Genomic DNA, 17,775 nt, shown 5'->3' on the forward strand with positions numbered 1-17,775 from the left:
ACACTGGGTTGATACGTCTGACCCAGGATCTGAGTAACACAAAAACTACCCAAACACTGGGTTGATACGGTTGACCCAGGATCTGAGTAACACAAAAACTACCCAAACACTGGGTTGTTACGTCTGACCCAAGAACAGGGTAACACAAAAACTAAAACTAACTACCTAAATATTGATAAAATAACCCAAAAGTCTCAACCCAGGATTTGGGTAGGAAAAAATAACCCAAGATTTGTTAGTGTATATGCTTAACAAAGAGAGTTGTTGTCATTTCGAGCTTACAGAATTAATGCAAGTCCTGGAATTGACAACTTTTTTTTATTATTATATACATTTATGTGTATTAAATATTATTTAAAATAAGAAATATTTTCTGAAATTTAGCAAAGAGAGACTTTCCAGTGAGACTAAACAGATCACAATGAAAGGTTTTAGAGATGCCCTTGTGTTGCTCTAGGGGGAGAAAGCACTGTTGCAATGGATCAAACAGGTCTTTCTAGAAGGCTTTACACATTTACGTCACAGACGTAGGAAGCATGACGCAAATGAACATAATTGCTCAGAATGCTGTAAATGGTCCTTAAACTCAGAGACTAATTGTTGCCATTTTGCAATTGTCATGCTGATCTAAAAAATCAGGAATGTGGATAATCTGTAAGACTTCTTCCAACAACGTAATTATAACACATCTCAACAAGCCACATGATTTGAGGAATCATTAATGTCTCTAACACAAATAAAATGATACAGGAGGTCCAAGGTAATTAATTGCTTAGGGTTATGGGTTTTTTCCAATCACTAACTTTAATATGAGCAATATTTAGTAATGCTGCTTTAGCAAATGCCACTAATCAGGCTAAAAAGCCAAGCTTTCGATTAAAGAGGACCTTTATGTCCTTTTTCAAAGCCTTGATTTTGCTAATACCATCAAAGCACTGTGTAACCAATTAGAAAGGTAGCATTTATTGAATTAGCTGGTTAAAGCTAGGCAAGCTTCCACTACTGTAAATATATTTAAAATTTGATCATTTAGGTTTAATATATGAATAAGCTTCATCAAATATTTAAAGTTAAGAGCAAATAAAATGTATGAGTACAAAATAAAATAAAAATCTGCTTACGTAAACTTTAAATTTCTTAACTCACACAATTTGATTGCTTCCAACAAGAAGGCTTGTTTTACGCAGACAAGTAGGCAAGTTCCCACTAGGCCTGTCTCGATAGTCAATAAATCAATTAATCGCACAATTATCGATAATTTTTCCAGCTGCAATAATTTCCTTTTGCATGCTTGTTTGTTTTCCTCGTCACTCTCGCTGACGATAAAGTGAGCACGCCTCGTTCTTTGAGGAAGTGTTTATACTCGACGACACACACACTGGGTGTGGCGTTATGAGACGTCATGCTCAGCCAGATTCGCCTGAACTCGAGCTTCTAGTTGCGGAGCCGCACGCAAAGTTACGAAATTTGCCGTGCACACCACCAAGCCAAATGGGGTCTCGCACACTCGGCGTTAACGTCATTTTTGCCGCGCACACTCGCGCTCGTGCGAGTATAAACAAGGCTTAAAGCTACACTAAAGTTGGCAGTTTGATAAATGCAAGTTAATTCTTCAGTTCAATCTTTGTGTGCTAAAAAGGCACATACGGTACTGTAGAGATAGCAATACACATTCTACTTTTCATGCCAAATAAATGAAAAGCATGTCATTAATGTCTTCTCTTGCTGTATCCAAATCTCACCTAGCTCTCCTCAGAGATGGTTAAGTAGAGTTCAGTTTGTGCATGATTACATGATATAACAATTTTTTAATACTATATCCTAAATTGTGAATAATTAACCTATATATCAAATGCTGAAGTACATTTCTGGAGAGTTAACGATTAAAAGAAAAAACAAAAAGAACCGTACAGAACCGAAAACCGTGACCCTAAAACTGTGATATGAACCGAACCGTTGGTTTTTTCAACCTTGCCGCCCCTAATATGCACCTAAAACTGTTAACAGACTGAGAGTCCATTGCTTTTATCATTTTTGGTTGTTTTTTCATTTATTGTGGATATATAAAATGTTTTTTTTGTTATCAGTGTTAAATAGTCTTTAGAAATAAAAGTGTATTGATCTTTGAAAAGGTGTACCTGCATTATTATGCCATCATCATTATTTTATATGAAAATGGTCTCAGAACGACAATATTATCGTTTATCGCAATAATTTCTTGGCCAATTTATCGTCCAGCAAAATTTGTTATCATGACAGGCCTAGTTCCCACACAAACATTTCTGTCAATTTTATCAAGAAATTCAAACAATACATGCGGTTTATTATTTGTAATTGTTTGCAATAACAGCTAGTTATTTAAGTCTGTAAAGTTAAATATGTAGGCCTATATTTTTCTTGCAGAAATGCACCACTTCACTTCAGAAGGCCTTTTTTAACCCCCCGGAGCCGTGTGGAGCAGTTATATGATGGATAGATGCACTTGTATGATGGATAGAAGATGCAGTTTATGATGAATAGATTTTATGATGGATAGATAGATGCACTTATATGATGGATAGATGAACTTCTATGGATTTCAAAAATGACCCAACTGTTATAAAGCTTGGAAGAGCCAAGACGTTTTTTATAACTCTTTTTTATTTGTCTGAAAGAAGAATGTCAAACACAAGATGACTTGAGGAAGAGTAAATTATGGGGTAATTTTCCTTTTTGGGTGAACTATCCCTTTAAACCTGCATTTGGATCTTCACCAGTGTTTCAGAGCAGTTCGTAAACAGATATGGAGAACAACTCCCTTTGGAGGGACTTTGTGCTTTGGAGCAAACAGGAACATTACACACTAAAGAAAGTTACTATTGTTTTGCACTTGAACTTCTAGTGGCCCCAAAGAGTATTTGGTTACATAAATCACAGTGAAAATGTCAAAATGTTTGCATTAGATTAAATAAACAATTTGACATTTATATAAAAGAAAAACAGAAAAAATTATATATTCCTTAAGAAATCGCAAAAGAGCTAGATTTAAGGTATACAACAAAGTCCAAAGTAAAGACGGCATTGTGTGCAGGGTATATACAGCAATCCTTAAGTTAAATTTACTACTTTTTAATACCTTTTTTACTACCTTCAGAATATTTTTTACAACCATCACGAAACTGAATTGCAAGTGTTAATCAGCGACCTTTCTATTATTTACACAGATTTTGACATATATAACATACAAAAAAGAATAGATTTAGAATCGACAGCAGGAGGAAATCTGTCATAAGTTATCATTCAGAAACAGTAAAATACATCTCAACATTCACAAAGGTTGGTTAAGGAGAAGCATTACTGCATACACATTTGATTTACATTAATAATTGGTAATTCAGCAATTCAATGATTTAGTGTTTTTTCCAGCAACAAAACCTGAGCCAAATATTACATTTCTATAACTGTGATAAGTTGTTGAATTAAACAAAATACTAAAAACTAGTGCTGTCAATCGATTAAAAAATTTAACTAGATTAATCACATTTTTTCTGTGATTAATCGCAATTAAAAAAAAAAGTTTTGTACGTTTTTAATACATTTTTTAATATAATAATTTCACAGTTAATCAAATTAATGTAGAAACAACATAAAGACAGTATATTTTAAATACTTGTTTAAATGGCATCTTTTTCTGAATGAAGGCCAGTATTACTGATATTAATACAGCTACTGATTTTTTTTTTTTTTACATTCATTATTAGGCTTCAAAAATATAACAGTTTTTAATTTAAGTAAACTTAAAACAATGCTAACATAAACCCATAATAAATGTCATGTTTATTCCTGCCCTTCCTGTCTTAACAGTTAGGAAATATACAGAAATTTAATACAGTTATCAAAGTTATATGCAGTCTGCACTGCATAAACTATAAATTAAATAGTTAATCCTTATTAAAGCTACAAAAGTTATTTAGTCAAGAGCACCGAGTCATTTTCTCTGTTCCCTGACAGGAAGCTTTATTGGCTGCTGTCCCTTTAAGAGCAGACAGACGCGCGGATCTCACTGTTTATATACTGTCTATGGATCGCGCCTCATTCTCTCACAACTCTTTTTGTTCATTTTAGACTTTATATAAATCGTTTAAGATTGCTCTTATGGGGACAGTCGTTGAAGATATGCCTTGAAGCAAGTTTAAAATAAAACGTAAGCCATGCAGCCCCTTCTGTTGAGCGCGCAGTGTTCTGAGATGATGCCGAACGACCACTGAATATGACGTCAGCATCAAACATACGTTGAGCCGGAGACGAAAGATCTTTGATTATGTGCCCAGATATGCTAAAGCCCATATCTAAACGAACTAACGCGAACGGAGATAGAATTTCAATCAGACTACGACACCTGATAGTCTGAAAAAATAATACCTAATTTGGAAAAAAATAATACCTATGAGACCACATTTAACACTTTTAATGGCCTTAAATTTGACAATTTTGATTTATCACTTTTTAATACTTTTTAAAACCCCGCGGACACCCTGTGTGTGACTTTGGGTGTGTTGGTGGTAAGCAGACCTTGTTCATAGTTAATGTTATTCTCCACATGTGGTTCCTCTGCTAGGACGGCTGTGTAAACTTAAGGAGAGTTGACCATACAGTTCAATTAATCTCAGATAACATTCAAATACTCTTTGTGGTCACTGTATACACAAACGTCTTCACATCAACTAAACTTCAGGTGGCGTATTTCAATGTGACACCCCCTATATGATGAAACTTATCATTACGGAGATATAACTGTGGAAAAGATGCCCTGAAGATAAATATGCAAGTTCTAGGTTGAATGTTAGAGCTGTAAAATAGAGGTATAAACCAAAAGGATCTTTGTTCTCCAAAATACAAACGTACACTCTAAATATTGCCGAGTTATTTTTTTAACCCAAAATGCTGGGTTAAGACTGTTGTGTTATTTTTTTTGGTTTATTTGATCACATTTTAAACACCATTGGGTAGTTTCAAATTTCCAGTCGTTGGGTTAAACCTGCTGGGTCGCGATGCTTGGTTGATTCTACCCAGCGCTTGGTTGTTTCATGTGCTTCCCGCCTTGATTCGTTTAAATTCACTCCCAAACTGTCATTTTGAAAGGACACACTCTAAAAAATGCTGGGTTAAAAACAACCCAAGTTGGGTTGAAAATGCACCGACCCAACAATTAGGTTGTTTTAACCCAATGGTTGAGTTGTTCTTACCCTGCAATTGGGTTGTCTTGAGCAAAATTTAACCCAACCACTGGGTTAAAACAACTCAACCACTGGGTTAAAACAACTCAATTGTTGGGTCGGTGCATTTTCAACCCAACTTGGGTTGTTTTTAACCCAGCATTTTTTAGAGTGCATGCAAAAGGCAAAGCCATGGGAAACAGATGTTTTAAGATAAGTTCATATATTTTCATTAATAATCATTTTAATTAGCATATAGTTTTTTTTTCTTCGCAGCAACAATTCTTAAGCTTACATGACGTTAAGACAAAAGTTTTACCTCAGAATCCGATGCAATGTAACGTTACTGACTCGAGTTAGTTTAGGTAATGTTAGGCATGTGTGACGATAGATTAATACAGTTTGTGATTACACGGAACCATGATCCCCTTACGAGAATTTAACATGGTTTTATGTAGGGATTTTACCGGTACTTTGGTACCAAATACATACTGAAATGTTAAAAATGTGACGATAGTATCTGTATAGTATCGACTCACAAGTAGACTATATTCGGTCCCGCAGCTGCGTTCAGTCGCGTCACGCAGGGCTCCAGACTGTAGCCGAATATATACGAGTGTCTGCATATTAAAAACTATTTAAATATTACTCTTCCACTCTGTGTGAATGTCGGGGGCGTGTCATATCATGAACACAGACTCAAAAGTCACGGCAACCCGTCAAAATAAAAGTTCAATTTAAACGTGAATAAATTGACAGAATATATTAGGTTTGTAGTTGTCATTGTTGCCAATTTTAACACATTTGTGTATTGTACCATTTGTCAAGCAATAAAAATGATTGTTTTAACAGTAAACATGCATTCTTCATTTGTTCTTTCATGATTGTCTAGTTTTACAGTAGGCTAATGCACAGGAGAAATTTTAAGAAACCCAGCAAGAATAACCCAGAATATCAAATCCATTAATGGTAAAAACCCAAAATGTAGTCAATTTTTCTCAACAGCCCAGCCTGCTGGGTTAAAATGCTTCTGGGTTAATTTAACCCAGCATGTGTTCTGTCCAATATTTACCCAGCGCTGGGTTGCCAATTGGGTTGTTTTTAACCCAGCCATTTTTAGAGTGTAAGATCCCTATATGATGAGAATAAGTGGAAAAGATGCCCTGAAGACATACACTCTAAAAAATACAAGTTGGGTTGAAAATAGACAAACCCAGAAATTGGGTTGTTTGAATGGGTCCATTTACTAGGGTTCAAACAACCCAATTTCTGGGTTTGTCCATTTCCAACCCAACTTGGGTTGTTTTTAACCCAGCATTTTTTTGAGTGTACATGCAAGTTCTAGGTTGATTGTTAAATTGTCAAAACAAGTTTTCAAATTACACACACAAATACATTCTGCATACTACAGTATTGAAAACCACCAATGTTTAAAAATCATATACAAATCAACTGATAACATCAATTTTGGAGTTTCTATTTATTAAACTTTGTTGTATTAAAATGTTGTATTTATCTCCTTTTAAGTACCTAATCAAATATTACATAGTTTAAACATTACAAAAATAAACACTGAGTTTCTAAAACAATCTTTGTGCTAGAAAATACTTTGTTGTTCACAGTTTGAACATTCTTGTTTCCATTTGTTTCATTTCAATATCTTGAAGTGAATTAGCTGTGAGCACTAAATGATAAATGAGAAACTCACGCTCTCATTCATAGTGTTCAGCGAGTGAAAATATATCTATGCTAAACTTATTCTTAACTCTGTGGACCCTGTACAGGATCCAGTATGACATTGTCATGTATATACTTTCAAATTGAAATGTCTGTGGAGGAGCTATTTTCATTTTAAATGTCTGTAGATGTCATATGTGGGACCATTTGAAAGCTTAGAGCCTCTCCTTTCTGTAGATATGCATCACTTTGGCATTTGATTTACAAAAAGTAATGCATTTACACTAAATTACTCTGGTGCCATTTCCGCCTGGATTTGGCCTACCCAAATTGAAAAGCCTCCCATACACACATACAGTGGTCTAGGTTTAAAATGGTGTAATTTTACAGTAAACACCCTTTAAAGTTACATAAAACACTGCTGAAAGTGATAAAAATGTAAGTATATGTTGTGTAAGCTGTTATAACCCCCCCAAAAAATTAGGCGCTTTTTGATTTTTTTATATAAATTAATTTTTGAAAGTGTGTAACTCAGGCCCTGTGTGCTCTAGGACCCTAATTAACCCACTGATGTCTCATATGGACTACTTTGATGATGTTTTTATTCCCTTTCTGGACATGGACAGTGAAGTTTGATGTTTCACCCAAATAATTTTTCAAAAATAAATCAATGTAATGGCCCTTTAAAGAACCCAAAAACATCTGAAGAGCCTATAAATGTAACATCCAAAAAACATTCTTAATCTGCAAGACCCATAGACTCTTAAAAATAAAGTTTCCAAAACGAGTTTTTAGCAATGCCATTGAAGAACTACTGCAGGTTCCCTAAAGATCTTAAAATATCCATTTTTGTCTAACTGTGAAGAACATTTTGACAACCTAAAGAAACTTCTACCATTACCAAGAACCTTCAGTGCAATGAAAAGACCACAGATCCATGAAACCATCAATCCCAAAGAATTAACCTTTTTGAGAGATTAGCGACTTACAATTTGATGAAACGAACAACCACTGAGGTACCTTCAATGGGATCACATCATTAGCCCTCTTTAAAAGACATATCCATCACTTTTTAAGTGATCTTGCATTTCAAGACATCAAGCCTGCACTGCACAAGTCAATGGCTACCACAACAAGGAAATAAGATCCCTCAACAACGACAATCTCCTCTTACTTGCTGAAAGAGATTCAGGTGTCAAGTCAACGAGAGTAGATAGAGACTGACAGTGAAGAAACTCACCTGTGTGCCTTCACTGATGCCCAAAAAACTAGAAGAACCGCTTGCTTTCGTCTACAAGAGACTGTTGGACATTTACAAGCATTGGCTTGTTACTCCAAGGAAGAGAATGTGAATAAATACTTGCATGTAGTTAGCAGCCCAATGCGTGCTTACATGCTGTTTTACAATGATGAGACTGATTGTATGTGCAGCCCAAGCCAATGATGTGTCACAGTGACATACACACCCACCACCCCCTTCCAAACCAGCAGATCTGGCTCCAATTCGCCGGAGGAGAAGACTGCATGTGCAGCTCAGCTCAGGAACAACCTACTAAACCGTTGACAATGAGCTCTAATCCCACACGGCGCTCATTCACTGCATTGTTTGTGCAAACGAAAGCAGCACCACGCCTCTCTCTGAGGTTTAACCGGCCCTTTTCAAACGCTATTCGGATCACATGCCTCGTCGATGAGGATCCAGGAGCCGGAAAATAGTTTGGCTGTAGCATTCAATGATATTATTGAGCTTGGGAAAACTGAAGCGAGTTGTGGTTAGTGTCGTTTGAATGGCCGCTTCAACATTCAAAGTTAGGAAAATCTTAAAGACCAGGGGCAGAGTTCAACAGAGCAGTCAACAAAACCGACGCTGATGTCTGTATTCAATGCCTACAAGACAAGTCACCTGCTGAGAGGACAGAGGAATTTCATCAAACATAAGGAGACAAGAAAACACGGACAATCCGATGCTTATGAGATACCCAACACATCTAAACCAACCAAGGAGGAATCGCTTCAGAATTAAATCGAGAGTGTGAATTTGAATTGAACTGGAAACGTAATATCCATTAGCTGAGCTATTTGCTGTATATTCAGGTTATTTCTCGATTTTTTTGCTAATTATAGTTCTTCAGTTTACCAGAAACTTAAACACGATGAATCAAAATATGATTATATTGATTATATACAGTATATTTCATCATTCTGGGAATTTAATCTGCCTTCGTCATATATAAAAATGAAAGTTCATATGAGGTATGATGAAATATAAAGAAACTCAGTTTAAATTTCTATGCAGCATTTCAAACACGGATTAAAGAAGCAGAGACAGATCTTTTTTCGGTAATTTGTGACGTACATCAGAGTTAAGTTTCTCTGAGTGACTCTATTTAATAAAATTAATTTAAATTACATTTTAGTAATCAACAAGCTAATCTAATTAATTGAAATCATGAAACTTATACAATTTACCAACATTTTATTATGAAGTTTCAACAACAAAAATACATGTTTTAGGGCCCTATGAAAAAAGTTGTATTTTAGTTTCAAATTCCATTTTATTTTTACCAAAGTCTGTGTTTTCGGGTTTTACGTTTTTCGGTATCCATTTAAATAATCAAAAAGCATTTCTAATACATTGTATTCATAAATACAACAGTTTTTAAAAATAAAACTTCATTTCTAAGAAAAGTTTTTTTTTGTTTTGTTTTTATTCTTTGTTGTGTGTTTTTATTCTTTGTTGTGTGTTTTTATTCTGGCAATCAAATAAAAGTATAAAACATTAGTTTAATCTATCTTTTAATCATATGAAATTAAACACACTTTTTGTCAAAGACAGTGCTACACAAAAATACTATTACATTGAGACTAAATACTAAATTCTACTGTACAATTTGTAAGTACTTTAAAAAAAAAGTAAGACTTCACACTATATACACTAAATTTAGAGTTTGCAATTTGATTTAAGTGTGCTGGCCTGATTTTAATTTATTCATCAAAAATCTCCCAAATATTTGTGAGGTAATGTTAAATGATCAATGTTTATATATGAGGGGGAAAAGCTTAATTGCTTGATCATAAAAAATGATCTCTTCATAATTATTTTTGATTGCCTAGACTTTTAATAGATGGATAAAAAAATTATTATATTTATTTGACAGTATATGGAGCGTTTTTTATGCCAATGTTTCTAAAAATAGTCCAGAGTGAGTAAGTTATTATTATTAAAAAGTTACTGCAGTGTCTTTGAATTCCATTTTGTCAAATTAAAATTACAATTGTACATCCTGCTACCTCAATTTAATCTCAACTCTGTACCGCACACGATCCTGACATACAAGTTACAACAAACATTAATTTGCCAGTGACCTTTACGCCGCATTCACACGGGGCGTAGGCGTTAACGCTTCCCATTTACTTTGAATGGGTGACATCATCCGTTGCCGAACTGAATTGTGGGTTCCGTCGCGGCGCTTCACTCGCGTTGCAAGCGGCAGAAGTTGAAGAATTCTCAACTTTTCAAGCGCCAGCGCAGGCGTCATCCAATCAGATCGCCGTATGCAAATATCCTACAGCAGACACTAGCCAATTGCGTTCATTACTGCTCCGTGAACCATCCAGACCATAGACCGTTAAAAATCCAGACGCAGCTCCTGGACCACTACGTGATATTCTTCCCGCTGTCGGCGCTTTTTCAGGATTTAATGTACTTAACAGCTTCGTGCACCTGTGCAGTGCGCTGACAACAACTACACGGGCAATCGCACTCGCACATACAACCAAAAAATGTGCTTTTTTGTGTTGTGTTTTGGTCCAAGCGGCAAGTTAATGTGATTGGCTGTTGTCACTATGACGATCGCGTCAGCACCCAGCTTCAGCCACGCCCTCCGTCAAGCGTTAACGCCTACGCCCCGTGTGAATGCGGCGTTATGCATGAACCCTGGAGTCATAAAGGAAAGACAAACAACAAAAGGCAACCTCAGTGATGGAGGCTGTTTTCTAGATTCCCAAAATTGGTCAAATGTAATGCGTTACGTGTTTCACACCTCAATGTGCTTGCTCATTTTCAGTGAATCACATGTAATGGGGCCACTAACAGCACAAAACAAACATTGTGATACGCTATTTTCCTTGTCACAAAACCCATTACATTGATGCAGAACGGCCTGATTTAGTAACAACATGAGTGTGGCCTGTCAGCCAATATCAGCGTCTTGTCTTAGCTCAAAGGAATTGCGTTACTCGAGTGTATAATCTGGCCAAATATGGTTCTTGCAAACAAATAAAGGGATGCAGCAAAGGAACTGATCCTTAATTAAATATTCAGCATGCTATGATTGTGATCAATGCAAACCATGATGCAAAACAGGCTGGATGTCAGTGTTTGAGCAACACAGCTAGTGTGAAAAGTACAACGTGCAGAAATGTTGTGTATATTCAGAGACCAAAGCTGTTATTTTTTGTAACTTGGGGGAGGGAGGGGAGAGTAAAACACCATGCTATCACTTTTGTCTACTCCCAAAGGATAAGCCACTGTAACCCCATGCATTTTATAAAAGAGCAAGATGATATGACAGTTTGCAACAAGGAAATGGGTTAAAAACAGCTGGCCGGGGAAAAAAAAAACCTTTGAGTCGATGTGAACTTGTGCTGACGCGTTCCTGCTTATCCCAAAGAAAACACAGTGACGGGGGTGTTGTTTTTACGTGTCTGTAGCTCACAAAGGGTTGGGAAAGGCGTGAGAATATGTGGTATGTGCCATGTACCATCATCAGAGTCTTTTCCACTCTAACAACATTTTCACTACATATTTAATATAGCCCTGTAAATTATGGGTAGAGAACTGTTTTCTAAGAGCCAAATGGTTCAAAGATATATGGAAGTACAGTATAATGTCAAAATCAATTATTCTGGAGGAGATGTCTACCATGTAAAACCAATTTAATATTTTAAAGCTCCACTGTGTGATATTTTCCCCCATCTAGCGGTGTAAAGGTAAATGACCATCCAGTGAATAATATTTCTGTTCGTCTCAATTCTGATTTCGTTGTAACTCCTACGGTGGCCGATTTAGTCCAAGATTAACATGGCAATCCCCCTCTTCACATTCGACACGGTGCCATCGAGTGTTAAAACGCGAAAGACGAAGCTTGAATTTACGGGTATGTCCCTCTTTGGCTAATGTACTTTCAAGATGGAGGAGCAACATGGCGACCGGCATTCGAACCCCTCAGCCGTATGTATTTTCAATGGCATATTATAAACTTACGAGAATACTTTATTACCTGAAAGAAGTAAATATCCATTAATGAGCACATATATTTTTGAAAGAACGAAGTGTTTTTAGCTAAGAATAAACTTAAAAAGTTACACAGTGTAGCTTTAAGAATGGTTCAGTTATCATCTGAACATTGTTTTATGGCCTTCTCAAGGCTCTTAAAGGTGTAATAAACTGGCTTTTTTTTTACACTGTTGCCAACTGAGGATGTTTGCGTGGTTTTTAAAAAACATCATAACTAATAAGTAATAGTCTATTTTCTCCACGCCCACGGCTAGGATTGGATAAGATTTGCATATTTAATGAGCTTAAGCTCTCCTGTCAGTTCACAAGGGAGAGAATGAGGGAGAAGAGGCAACCAGAATGATTCTCTCCATCACAGAGCTCGTAAAAGTCTTTATCAAACAAACACAATGTTTTATTTCTCATCGACCTGCGTTTGATTGGACTATTATTTTTATATTACACATAGCCCGCAAGATCGGACGATATAAGCGCGAACCAGGCGCACACACACACGTGCGCACACACGCCGCCCTTAAAAAGTTGAAACACGAGAGACAACAACACAGTTTAAGATCGGAATAAGAGATTCACCGGCCTACCAGCTTTGAGAGCCCTGGCCCATACGTTTCTGAGTCCAGCGTGCTGAGGTATGTTCTGTTAGAGACACACGAGCAAAACAATCTATACAATGCAGTACTATCACATATAAAAACACTGTTTTACTCACACATGTGTGTTGCACCATTCCTGTCAGATCCAAATCCAGCATCGACCGGAGAATAGTTTACAAACGTTCCCGCAGTGAACATGTCTTCTCCACGTGAGCTGGAGCTTCATTAAAAATAAAGTTCAACCACTCATTCCTAATATTAGGATCAGAAGGAAGCTTATGCAGTGACTGTGTTCTTCCACAATATCTTGCTTGCTATCTTCCATGTTTATTGCTGCTGGCTTGTGATCGACCGAACAGAGGAATAGCGCAATATCTTGCTATCTTCCTCGGCATGTTTATTGTTGTTGGCTTTAGCACAAGCCGATCACCTCCATGAGTCGGTGGGCGAGGCTACTGGATTAGACGTTCAGTAGAGGTGTGTGTTTCGTTCGCGCACTGACGTAAGTATGAAGCACAGGACAGTTTTCTAGGCCTGGTATTTATAAAAGCCTTTCTTTGACTAACAAGGAAGTGTTCAGCTCTGAAACTTAGAAGATATTTTTATATTACCATGACCTTATATCAAAAGCTCAAGGGAAAGTTGATTTCTCAATTCATCACCCCTTTAAGAATATAATGCAATGGTCATTTAGTTTGGATGCAGATCTGCTAAAGCATTGCAGGTCAGATTCGTTTGGAATGGATGGCGTGAACAAAGAACTATTTCCTGCGTCCCACCCAAACAATCTCAATCATAATGGCTGCCGTCCACGTAAAAGACGCCAAAGATTTCACCAACAATATGATGAAAGATGTCAAATAAATTTTGTAGCATTTCATTCCAAACGTCCAATTAGAGTGTTAGTCAAGGTTTATTACATAAAAGTTTTACATCATAATTTTACACCCTATAGAGACGTCATGAAATGGACTGACGCATTGATTCTTGTGTGAGCAATTAAACCAGCATTTTAATATGCAGAGTCAAGTCAACTTAGTCATGGTCATCTGACAACGGCAGTCTCATTCCATTCCCTAGTTCCTTAGTCATGACCAATTAAACGCCAGGATCACGATGACCTCTTTCCCAGCTGTAAAAGTACAGTGCAACTCAGCAATGAGGATTTTCTGATGGCCCAGACTGACCACCACAAAAAAATTCAATGCATTTTTATATTTGCTAGAAGTCTTGAGTCAGAAGAAATGTACTGTAAAGTTCATATAAAATAAATATTTTACATGTGTTTTACTCCAGGGTATATACAGCAATCCTTAAGTTAAATTTACTACTTTTTAATACTTTTTCACTACCTTCAGAATATTTCTTAAAACCATCACGACACTGAATTGCAAGTGTTAATCAGCGACCTTTCTATTATTTACACAGATTTTGACACATATAACATACAAAAAAAGAATAGATTTAGAATCGACAGCAGGAGGAAATCTGTTATAAGTTATCATTCAGACAGTAAAATACATCTCGACATTCACAAAGGTTGGTTGAGGAGAAGCATTACTGCATACACATCTGATTTCAATTAATAATTGGTAATTCAGCAATTAAATTATTTAGTGTTTTTTTTCCAACAACAAAACCTGAGCCAAATATTACATTTCTATAACTGTGATAAGTTGTTGAATTTAACAAAATACTAAAAACTAGTCAATCGATTAAAAACTTTAACTAATCAGACATTTTTTCTGTGATTAATCGCAATAAAAAAGAAATGTTTTTGTATGTTTTTAATATATTTTTTAATATAATAATTTCACAGTTAATCAAATTAATGTAGAAACAACATAAAGACAGTCTATTTTAAATACTTAAAATTGCATCTTTTTATGAATGAAGGCCAGTATTACGGATATTAATACAGCTACTGATTTTTTTTTAATATTTTTTTTTTACATTTATTATTAGGCTTCAAAAATATAACAGTTTTTAATTTAAGTAAACTTAAAACAATGCTAACATAAACCCATAATAAATGTCATGTTTACTCCTGCCCTTCCTGTCTTAACAGTTAGGAAATATACAGAAATTTAATAAAGTTATCAAAGTTATATGTAGTCTGCACTGCATAAACTATAAATTAAATAGTTAATCCTTATTAAATCTAAAGTTATTTAGTCAAGAGCAGCGAGTCGTTTTCTCTGTTCCCTGACAGAAAGCTTTATTGGCTGCTGCCCCTTTAAGAGCAGACAGACACGCGGATCTCACTGTCTATGGATCGCGCCTCATTCTCTCACAACTCTTTTTGTTCATTTTAGACTTTATATAAATCATTTAAGATTGCTCTTATGAGGACAGTCGTTGAAGATATGCCTTGATAAAACGTAAGCCAGCCCCTTCTGTTGAGCGCGCAGTGCTCTGAGATGATGCCGAACGGCCGCTGAATATGACGTCGGCATTGAAAACATACGCTGAGACGGAGACGAAAGATCTTTGATTATGTGCCCAGATATGCTAAAGCCCATATTTAAACGAACTAACGCGAACGCAGATAGAATTTCAATCAGAATAGGACACCTGATAGTCTGAAAAAATAATACCTAGTTTGGAAAAAAATAATACCTCTGAGACCACATTTAACACTTTTAATGGCCTTAAATTTGGCAATTTTGATTTATCACTTTTTAATACTTTTTAAAACCCCGCGGACACCCTGTACTCTGAAAGTGCTATAAAATTAAAGTCATATATGTCTAAAGTTATGTTCCAAATTTGAAGTTAATTTGAAGAATAAATGAGGTTTCCGGTGAGCTTTTATTGAGGCTCTTTACCAAAAACAGCCACCGGGTGACACCCATACTTCATTGAATTTTTTTAATTGCATTTTCCGGTCACAAATGTATACATTTCTTTTGCAATATTACCAAATATGGAATCTTGAGACTTGACAATAGATATTTCATAAAGATTATAAAAAGTTGATTATAAATAATACATTTTTAATACTTTGCAACAATACCACCCACTAAGGGGAGGAGAACACTAAAAGATATCCGTGGTAACACAATGTCCGATTTCAAAATGTTTTTCAGGGAATGAATCTTGAGTTAAGCTTTATGATATCTAATTTATGATGATTAAAATTTGAGATGGGGAAAAATTACACTGTGGGATGGGGAAGCTGAAATTACACAACTATAATGCAACTCCATAAATTTGCAAACAGACAACAAAACAATGGCATATGAAGCAAAATAATTGGTACTGTAGTTTTCACACATCGCACTGATGCTTCCAAGACTATCAAGACATTGCAACTTCAACAAAACCTTGTCTGTGTAAGCCTGCTAACAGAAATGTATAATGTAATGTAGTGTAGAAAAGTAATGTATACACAACGCACATTCAAGGCATAATGAATGCACGGTCAGTGCATTACAGTCTTTGGCTGCATACACAATTGCATACTTCACTACTATATAGTAGGCAAACAACGGTATGTGACAAAAGAAGTATGTCCAAATTCACAAAGAGTACCCGGATGACCTACATTTTCCATCAAGATTCTGAAGTGTGCATCCGACGGACACATTACTATCCCATGAGGCCAGGGGAGAGGATTTATAAGGGTGAGATTCTGAAGTGTGCATATGATGGAAATTGGCTGCGTCCCAATTCAGAGGCTGCATCCTTCAAAGGCCGATTGAGTTACAGCAGCACAACAAAGGCTGTCTTTTGAACTACTTTAAATGTGGCATCCAAATTAGGCAATATCTAAAAATATATATATATTATTAATTATATAATAATTATATTAATTATATCTCGACATTGTCAATTTTTACTATATTTGATACATCTCAATGATTCCAAAAGCTTTTAAATTATAAAGTTATTATTTTGCCCCCATTAAAAACAATAAAAATATATTTAAAACTAAATTATATACAAAATTGTTTACATTTAGGGAAAATTTAAACAAAACCTAGACCAAGTGATCACTTACTGGCACGAGTCAGGTTGTTTTGCACCAAAAATACCTTCATAATATAGTAGGCGAAAAAAAGCATGACAAAATAATGTATGCCCGAATTTACAGTACTCATAAAAGAGTGGGCAAAAAGTATGGCCTACTTATGTATGGGTGTGATTCTAAAGTGTGTTTATGATGGACAGTTTATTATCCCATGAGGGAGAGGATTAGTGAATGGCGGTAAAGCGACGCAACTGTTCACATGATAAAGACAACATGGCGAATCCAGATTATATTCATACTACAAACATTCATACTACATTAACGTACGATTGTAGAGGTCGTTAAGTAATAACTTGTTCAAAATAAATACCTACTCCAAGAGAATATGCATTTCGGACGTAGCCAACGTCACATACTTCAGCTCAACGGCTGTTTTTAAAACTTCATAACATCTGAAATGATTGATCAACCGCATCTGAATGGATTAAAATCACTTACTCACGAACTTGGTGTGGGGTCCAATATAGTTTTTAAATTCCCATCTTTCAAAATCCGTCTCTTTCTATATATCTTCATTATGTTGACGCAGTTAAACAATCCGCGCTCAAACGTACCGCGCAAACTGAAAATATGCGTACTACTCACATCATGTCCGGACGTTGCCTGCTATTGGTCAGGTACTCTGGGTCTAAATAATAATTTTATTTTAACTATTCACTGTGTATTTTCAACTTAAAAGTACATTAAAATCTCTCAGTATCAATATTTAGGAGTAAATTATTTTTTTAAATGTTGCTTTACGTAGACGGCCTGGTCACGTGGTACGTGATTCCTTTTCTCAGCGCTGGTCAGGATCGGTCAAGAGCTGGTCAAGATGGGTCATCAATCACAGGTGTTTATGATCGGAAATCAGAAATCCCACTTAATATCCATCGTTTTAACTGTACAGACACAGATCGGATGACAACAAAATGCTGAATAACGTAATCAGTAGATATGCTTATCTCTGAAGTGAACTTGAGTGAACGTTACACAGTT

The 17,775-nt window shown here is 35.8% G+C and overlaps 1 protein-coding gene across 2 annotated transcripts in view; it reads right to left on the minus strand.

Moving 5' to 3' along the window:
- Positions 1-17,372, minus strand: part of LOC137061888 (3',5'-cyclic-AMP phosphodiesterase 4D) — a 320,568-nt gene extending 303,196 nt beyond the window's left edge. For both annotated transcript variants that reach the window (XM_067432547.1, XM_067432545.1), the window contains exon 1: positions 17,236-17,372. The gene's annotated coding sequence lies outside the window, so the exon portion shown is untranslated. The remainder of the gene's footprint in view (positions 1-17,235) is intronic.
- Between the last annotated feature and the right edge of the window lie 403 nt (positions 17,373-17,775).

The sequence above is a fragment of the Pseudorasbora parva genome, chromosome 23 (genome assembly GCF_024679245.1).
Source record: "Pseudorasbora parva isolate DD20220531a chromosome 23, ASM2467924v1, whole genome shotgun sequence".
Taxonomy (NCBI): Eukaryota; Metazoa; Chordata; class Actinopteri; order Cypriniformes; family Gobionidae; genus Pseudorasbora; species Pseudorasbora parva.